Below are 9,343 nucleotides of genomic sequence, written 5' to 3'. Positions count from 1 at the left end.
TTGTTTGTTGTTTTTAATATATGATAAAATAAAGATGATGTAGAAAAGAATCTTTATCACCCGTCCCTGCTGTTCCCTGCAGCTTTACACAGCGTTTTACTGTCTTCTGGCCCTAAAACCGAATGTTTCACTTAACTCTCGTCACCATTCTCAGCTTCTCATCCAGATGTGGCTGACAGCTGGTTCCAGTTTCCATCACCAAGCAGCAGACAGACACAGTTGGCTACTAGCAGGTTAAGTGGTTGAGTATTTAACAGCCAAATAAATAAATCGGATATTTCCTCTGTTAAGCTGCTTCCAGACCTGCACTGAACTCCAGAGAACCTCCGGACATTCTCTGGACGCAAATGTCCGAGTGAGAGCCTCCGGACTTTCTGTGGAGTTTCCAAGAACAGACCCGACTCTCTGGACATCCTCCAAAGTATGTGTGAGAACGACCTTATAGGAAAATGGTAAAAGGGGATTGCCTACTGGTCTAACAGCAGAGATCTGTGCTGGCGCTGCTTGTAATGTTGCTAATCATCGAGCGGAACATTAAAGGGGGCCCGTGGTGATTGTATACACAGCCTATGAAGTCATTCTCATTATGCTAGTATGTGTTTTGTGATGATTTGTTCAGGAGCTGAATTACCCCGCGCTGGAATCCCAGTCAGCAGATGTGTTGATGCTTCTGTCGGCTGCGGCTGCTCGTTCCCCTCCGTGACTCCAGCTGAGAGCTAAGTTGAGACACAGCTAATTATCCAGTTTAAACCACAAACCTAATTACACCCCTATGGGAAGTTGCACATTGAGTATGCAGCACGTAGTGAATGTGAGGAAGCTCGTTGGTGGATGGGAGGGAGGCTCCGTGTCTGAGGCTGTGTGTGTGTTTGTGTGTGTGTGTGTGTGTTTGTGCGTGCATGTGCATGAGTGTTATTGGGAGGGTTAAATGTGAGGGTTTGATTTCACAGCTCGAGCAGGATTAATAGAAATAGAAGTGGCATTTCAAAAAGGCCGACATAATAGAAAACGTCTGCTGGGCCTTCAATACCTGACGTGGAATAAAACAATCCCGTCTGAAGCTCATGAAGCGGACTCCCGGAGGAACGGGGCTAATCACAGACCAACCACATCTCTGGAACTCACTGATTTGACCAGGTTATCCGACCACATTCCTAGAAGCACGACCTCGGGAGGTGTCTGTCGCTGAAAGTTTTCAAATTAGATTTTAAAGAAAGCAGGAGAAAGCAGATATTAAATGGGGGATTGGAGAGTTAAGTCGGTCGGAATTGAGTTAATGTGTAAAAAAAAAGAGCTTTTCTTCCTCGTGCTGTTATCATCCACTTGCTCAGTGAAGTTATCGGTGGTGGATTTGTTCCACACTCACATGTAGCATAGAAGAAGTCATCGTCTCATCAATCCTGCTCCCAGAATGCTCCGGGAAACTTCAGCTCATTTACCGTCTTTTTATCTTCACAGCCCGGAGTCTCATCTTCACACCAGAGGAGATGAAACCCACGGAAATAGGGGGTGGGAAAAAAACTGAAATAGTCCCAATCAAAATCCTATCGTCATTTCACACGAGGTGTAAAGTCTTTGTTTTTGAAGATGCTGAACTGCAGAGGAGAAGGAGAGATCCTAATTGGATTGTCCCTGCAGGGAAACGTCGCCTCTGGCTCTGAGGTGCTGCGTCATCACAAACACGGTCACAGCTTCATGCGACTGACACAACTGACGTGTTGTTAGGAAACAGTTTACGTCAACACATCGCACATGAGAGGGAAAAGAAACAAAAGATGAGATGTGACCTGTCATATGAAGAAATGTCTTCTTTCTAAAAATGTATGTTTTCCCCGCTCCACCCTGACAGGCCCAGTTTTGCCATAAAATGAAAAAAGGAATCTCAGTTGTGGATCCTTGTAGGAAATGGCAAGTTAAGGTTCTGAGCACATTCTTCTCCACGGATGATGCTGCTCACCCATGTTTCATTAGTTCCCCCACATCCTTCGTGCCTCTCACTCACTCACATGGTGGCGTCGTGCACACACTTCTGCAGCCGTGATACATATGAGAGTTGGTGCAATGTGGAAGGTGTCAGTGCACCAGTGGAGGAGGGGAGGGGGACTCCCAGCTGAGGGTAGAAAACTGCAAGATGCAAACATACAGAAAGGCTTTACAGGTGTTGTAATTAGGTATAAAGAGACACAACCAGTGATGATAGTGGTGATAAGTGTTGTTGGGAATAGTCCAGGCTGTGGTCACAGTACTCTCTGGACTACTGCACCTGTCTTCTGGCCGGTCCACCATCCAGCTCGACTGGTCTTCAACCGACATAAGTTCACTCCCACTACTCTACGCCTCTGCTCCCTTCACTGGTTACCAGTGGCTGCCCTCATCCACTTCAAGATGCTAGTACTTGCGTGCCGTGGTGTGAACGGATCGGGTCCAGTCTACATCCAGGACACGGTCAAACCTTACACCCCAGCCTGTCCACTCCGCTCTGACCAATCAGCTTGTTGCTCCCTCACTGCGAGGCACAACTAGCAATTCAAATAAATCATGTCTCCAGCTGATTGGCTCTGAGATGGTGGAACGAGCTCCACGTTGAGGACAGCAGAATGTCAACACATCTTCTGCCGCAGACTAAAGACACATCTCTTCCGATTACACCTTGCATAAGAAGATGATGTCTAGTAAGCCATTATCAACTCTGGTGTTTATATATATATCAAAAAAAAGTTTAGTTTCACTTATAGGTAGCACTTTGTCGTTTTTTTCTTTTAAGACTTATTCTACTTCCTTGTTGTTCTGGGTTTGTACCCTCATGGTTGAATGCACTTAGTGTAAGTGGCTTTGGATCAAAGTGTCAGCTAAATGAAAAAACAGAAAATGATCTTCAGCAAACTTTCCACAAATTGACTGCAAACTTAAAACATTTATTTTAGTAGTTTGTGTGAGAGTGAGAGAGAGAGCGAGTTAATACTTAAGTGAGAATATTGTATTTCATATCCGTATACAAGTGGTTTTATATTGTTGGTGTGGCTTATCAATGCATATTTTCTATCTCATTTGTTCAATGTTTTTTATACTTTAGTGTAAAGCACTCCGAGTCTACCTCTTTGTGAACTGTGCTGTACAATTTAAATTCAAACTCAATAAAATCACAGATCTCAGAGCCAGTTTGTGAAATAATTGACATTACCAGGGCTTTAAGTCGGGTTTGTTTTCCTTGATTAACCAACATCTGCTATCACACTGCAACAAGGTGGATGCTGGAGGATTTTTTAATTATTATTTTTTAAATCAAACTTTGCTGTGCAAACTTTGATTTTTGTTTTCCTGGCTGATTAAAAGGCAGCGAGCAGTAAAGCCCAACTATAAACTTCAAAATGCCCATTTGGGAGCTTATCAGTGACTGACTGTGTGATTTTCCTGTGGCACACACACACTGCAGCCAAATCTGATTTTACATATACTTTTCCAGCCTTTATTAGGTGGAGACAGCAGCATGAGGCTGAGGCAGCGGTCTTATGGTCATGTTATATATGCACAGTCACCATTCAGCTATCAGATCGACCCTCTGACGCCCCTCTCCACTACATGTGTTTCTTGGTTTGTGTGTCTCTGCCTTCCTTTCAGACCCCGGAGGTGCAGAGGGTCTCACCCCCTGGGCTCTGTGTGCCAGGATGTTACTGTTAAAAGCTGTTGGAGCTCAGTTCTGACTCTCTCTCCTCCATGAGAAGCCTTTGATTGGCGTTTTGTTTGTGTTACTGCAACACACAACGTTGTTCTTACACATCGTACATCACGTACCAAACTACATTAACTGCTGTTAATGACGACATCTGCTAATGTTACTTTTCTCCCCTTTCGTTTAAAATAAGCCACTTGCTAATTGACTTGGATGTGTGTACCTCTTTTGTCATGAATGTTCAGCCCAGTTTTTGACACCCCCTCCCCCAATTCATTACATTTCATTTAGCTGACGCTTTTATCCAAAGAGACTTACACTAAGTGCATTCAACCATGAGGGTTCAAACCCAGAACAACAATAATATAGTAAGAACAATTTGCTTCAAGGAAGCCAAACTACAAAGTGCTATATGTAAATGCCATATACTATAAGTGCTAATATACATACATATTTTTTTTAAATCCGAGGTGTAGTCGGAAGATGTTTAGATTTTCTTCTGTCATGATGTCAATGGGGAACTCGTTCTACCCTTTAGGAGACAGGTAAGGAAACAGAGGGAGCAACAAGCTGATTGGCAGATGCAGAGCGGAGTGGACAGGCTGGGGTGTAAAGTTTGACCATGTCCTGGATGTAGACTGGACCCGATTCGTGCTGCTAACCATGTTTCAGATTGGAGCAAAGAGAGGATTAGTTGGCTGTCATCTGCGTAGCTGTGGTGGGAAAAGCCATGTGAGTGAATGACAGGGCCGAGAGAGTTGGTGTACAGAGAGAAGAGGAGGGGACCCAGGACAGAACCTTGAGGGACCCCAGTAGTGAGAGGACAAGGTTCAGACACAGATCATCTCCAAGTTACCTAGTAGGTAAAGTCTTTGAGTCAGGATGAGAGCAGAGAGAGAGCAGAGCCTGAGACACTCAGATCCTGAAGAGAGGAAATAAGAATCATGTGGTTACCTGTGTCATATGCAGCAGAGAGGTCTGGAAGGATAAGCACAGAGGAGAGAGAGAGAGACAGCAAGGAGGGAGGTCTCAGTTGAGTGGCCTGCCTTGAAACCAGACTGGTGTGGATCAACAGGTTGTTATGGTGAAGATAGGAGGAGAGTTGATTAAAGATAGCTCACTCGAGAGCTTAGGAAATAAATGTAAGAAGAGAGACAGGTTACCAGGGTGAGAACTTGATTGGGAGACAGGGGGGGGAAACAGGAAACAGAGGGGATGAAGATGAAGATGAAGTTGATGGAAATGTAATTACAGAAGGTGGGTTTAAAAATGAGGGGCGTATGTCATCTATCTTCTTTGGAAGTAGTTAACAAAGTGGCTTGGTAGAAGGGTGGAAGGGGGGGGGGGGACTTCGGGGGGGGTCAGGGAGGTTGGAAAAGATGGATAGTTTTTTGGTAAGAAAATGAGGATTGAATTTTAGCTTGATAAAAACAGCTTTTGGCTGCAGAAATAGTGGCAGAGAAGGAGGAGAGAGGAGAGAAACGAGTTCAATTCAATAAATTACACTGGGGTTATTTGCTTTCAGTGTATTTCAGAATAATTAGTCACTCATTACAGACTATAAACAATTGCTTACAACCAATCTTCTGGTATTCTGTAGGCTTAATCCTTAATCCATGAAATGTGTGTAGCACATAAGGCAGATGACATCTGTATCTGCACTTTAATCTGTCTGTAAATGACAGAGTCCTTTAAAGGGTTATTCTTATGAGATTTTGAGAGGACGATGGTTATGACATGCATCGAGGATCCTCCTGCCAGGAATCGAAGAGAGGGCTGTGTGGTTATGTGGTGACCATCGACCACCAGGCGCCATCACACGCCACCAGACGCCACCGGACGCCATGTTTCGGACACTACCAGACGCCACCATCAGCCATCAGCCACCATCAGACCTCAGACGCCACCAGACATCCCAACATGTCGCTTTCTCAGCTCAACCACCACTTTGCCTCCATCAGACTCGGACCACTCTGTCTTGTCCTGATGTTTTATGAAACTGCACCTACAAACCACCAACTGCACACATTGACTGTGTCTGATACTAAACTCCTTTCACAGCTGGAGCTTTTAATCTTTATGGTTTGTTATTCTTGTAACCATTCATATTGCTGCACAGAGCCTTTGCACAATGAGGACAGACACTAAAATGTTTATGTTATTTCTTCCATAACGTTTGCTGGACACGGCCAGAGCGAACATGGACAGGATGTGAAAGAGCACAGGCTCAACCGGCTTGAACAGAATCAGTTGATCTGCTGCGTGTTTACAGGAACAAGCTGTGGGACTCTGATATCCCCGCCAAGAAAAACACATTTAGTGATTATGAGCTTTTCACAGAGTATTATCGATGGCGCCTAAGGCAGGTATGGAAATCATGTTATACTCGCGTGCATTCTCTAATTATGAACATCCAGGCCCTATCTCTCCCAGTGGGTGGTCAGGGTAAACATCAGGTGCTGTGGCTCTGCAAACGCTCCCCCCCCCCCTCCACAAAGGGATCCTGAGTGAAACATTAGTCGATAATTTCTCTGTTATTTCAACGGTTACAATTATACGAACTCAATTCAAGCAGGAGGAATCTGTGAAACGTGGCAAAACACTCGCAAGCAAATTCTTATTTGGTGTTTCATGAAGATTTACAATAAAAAGCAAGATTTCATTGTGCTTTAATAGACGTATGTACCTATTAACAGAGCCAGCCCACTTAATCTTCTGTAAGCGAGCCGGCGTTTTTTAATTTTCAAACGTCTTCCTCTTTGTAGAAACAGGATTGAGATCCTCTCCGGGTCCTTTTCTCTCCAGTCTAATTAGAGTGGCTCTCTCTTCACTCCTATGCCTTCCCATTTATCCTGCACCTTTTACAAATGAGTCGGGCTTAATCAGGCTTTCCATTTCACTTTGAAATTAATGAAATGTCGAGATCGTTCACCGGGAGTTTTCATTTGAGAAAGAAGAGATTTCTCGCTCCGTCTCTGTCTTATTCTTTTAAATAAAGCTGTAAGGAGTCACTGTAACACAAAGAGATTTGGAAAATGGAGAAGGACATGGGCCGCGTTTGAGGTTATTATTACTGTGGAAAAGCAAACCGACAGAGGTGTTTCACAAAGGAACAACAACAGATTTCATTTCATTATGTTTCAAGTCTTGTGGTGGCGGTGTGAAGGGGAGTGGTGACTTATTGTGTTGTCGTAAGCCTGCAGAAGGACACTGTTCACAAATAATACCGTTCGTTCCTCCAATTCCACTTTTTCTGAGCACATCCGAGCGAGAGGGTAAGAGCAGAGGGAAGCGTACGTGCTGCTCGGAGCAGGCTCATATACAGTGAAGGGTAATAACTGCTAAATCTTTTCTCTCATTTGTGGTTCGTGTCCAGATGACTCAGAAGGCAACATGTTGTAAGTGGGCTGGTTTCGATCGGTGATACACCTCCTTCTGCTGAGTGTGTGAGATACAGAGAGAAGGTAGAACCGCCAGGAACTCACAGCAGAGCCGTGTTAGCAGAGGTTTTACATTACTGCACGGAAATTGGCTCGTAATTCCCTAATTCTGTGTTTGAACATAAGACGTCTGTCGACTATTAAGTTTCACTGATCCTCTGTTTTCTGAGAATGTTAAACACCGTCTCTGCACATTCTCGCTCTGGACTGGTATAATAAATCCAGTCTGAAATTAATTGATTACCCTGCTCTGTGTGTGTGTGTGTGTGTGTGTGTGTGTGTGTGTGTGTGTGTGTGTGTGTTTGTAATAACTCAACAATGCATGGATGGGTTTTTACCGAACTTACTGGGATAATTAATTCTCAGAGTGTCTCCAAATGATCAACTTTTGGAGGTGTTCGACATTAATATGACCCAAAAAATGCATATCCCAAGATATCTATTACAGTCAATGGGGTTATGGAAAAAAAATCTAAAGTTTGTATTGAGCAGAAAATATCTTAACACATCATATGATAAGTGACGTCATCAACAAATCAAAATCAAGTCAGAAAACGAAATTTTCCGATAACCATAATAATATGGTAGAATAATGACATCATCATGATGAAGTCAAAATATGATGTCATATAGTGAAGAATTGCATTGACCTTTGAGACTAATGAGATTAGAGACCTTGATCTTCATCTTATTTAAATGCACCAGTCATCATATGGTATAAATGACGTCATTATGAAATCTTATCATTTTTGATATAAAACAGCATTTACACCACAGGCCACATACAGGATGCTCTATGTCCCTGAGGCTTTTCATTGAGGATCCTAATGGCAGTCAGACAGAATTTGAATCCATTGTGCAGGAGGAGGTTGTGGAGCATGTTTCTGGATGATCCACTGATGATACTCCACTTAACATGGAGTGATGATGAAAGAGTCCACTGAGCTCCAGCTGAGCACTCCGGCTTCTTCAGTGTCTGGATTGCCATTGATCTCGTCGGGCCGAGTACGCTGTTAGAATAAAGGTGCAGTAGGAAGTGGTGCGTGGTGCAGAGCTTCCTGTTGTAAAGAAGTAAGTGAATATTTAGTTTGCAACATGACAAGTGTTTTTATTTTTGAAGCATTTGGGCAGAAGCTTATATTTTCTGATAAAGTATTGTTTAATAATAATAATTAAAAACGTTAAGCTTGTGTCAGCAAGTTGGGATCATACTTATTTCCAAAACTTTATGGATAAGTAAGTGATGGTTTTCACTTCCGATTGTTGATGTGTTTGACATTATCTGTCAGCTCTTTTCCACTGCTCACTTTTCTGTAAAAGTGGATAAGTAACACATAAAATAGCACCGTTGAACATTAAATTGTAAAATGGGTGGAGGTGGCTGGATGTGGCTGGAGGTGAAGGCCACTGTGTTCGAGTACGTTGTGATTCCAGCGCGATGTGCACACTTGTGAAAGACAAAGAAAGTGTGGTGACATTTTTGACAGAGTCTTCTCGTACATTGTCTCTGACTTGCAAGACACTTGGCTGACAGTGGAGGGTTTTGTCACCCGGCTTCCACTTGTCTTCCTGTCGCTGACATCCACGTTGCATCATCCTCTTTTCCTCCTTCAACACCTTCACGCTGCAGGAGCTCACACTGATGCTCGCTGGTGTTTGCTGATCTCACAGCCCATTGTTGATGTCGTTGCTCTCAGTAAAACTCACGTGTGCTCGTTTGTAACCTTTATTGTCCAAAAACAGGAAATTAACACGTAGACAGGAAGAGCAGCTCAGTCGATAAGCAGTTTATCATCGGGGGAAGTGTGAATCCTTTTTTTCAATCATCGCACCCTGAACACAATCAAGAGCAGAAAAGTAAAGAAATTATAAATGATAAAATAAAACCTTGAATATTCACCTATTACCGTTACACAGAGGACAACAAAAGGATGGAGACAACGTTGGAAAAACAAGATGAAGAGACACACAAATATGATTTCACAAGTGTGTGTGTGTGTGTGTGTGTGTGTGTGTTCTCATTCATAGGATAGAGGAGCTATGCAGACCACCATATACAACGTAGGTTGGGATTTTTTTAGGGAGCAGGATTATCTGTCTGGAACAATGTGTTCGTAAAAACCTCAAGAATTATACTTGGGAGGGCATGTTTGTATATAAATGTGAGCGTGTGTATGCGTGTGTGTGTGCGTGTGTTGTGTGTATATGTGTGTGTGTGTGTTTGATTGCTGCC

The sequence above is a fragment of the Pleuronectes platessa genome, chromosome 15, assembly GCF_947347685.1.
Source record: "Pleuronectes platessa chromosome 15, fPlePla1.1, whole genome shotgun sequence".
Classification (NCBI taxonomy): Eukaryota; Metazoa; Chordata; class Actinopteri; order Pleuronectiformes; family Pleuronectidae; genus Pleuronectes; species Pleuronectes platessa.
This window is presented reverse-complemented; position numbering follows the sequence as displayed.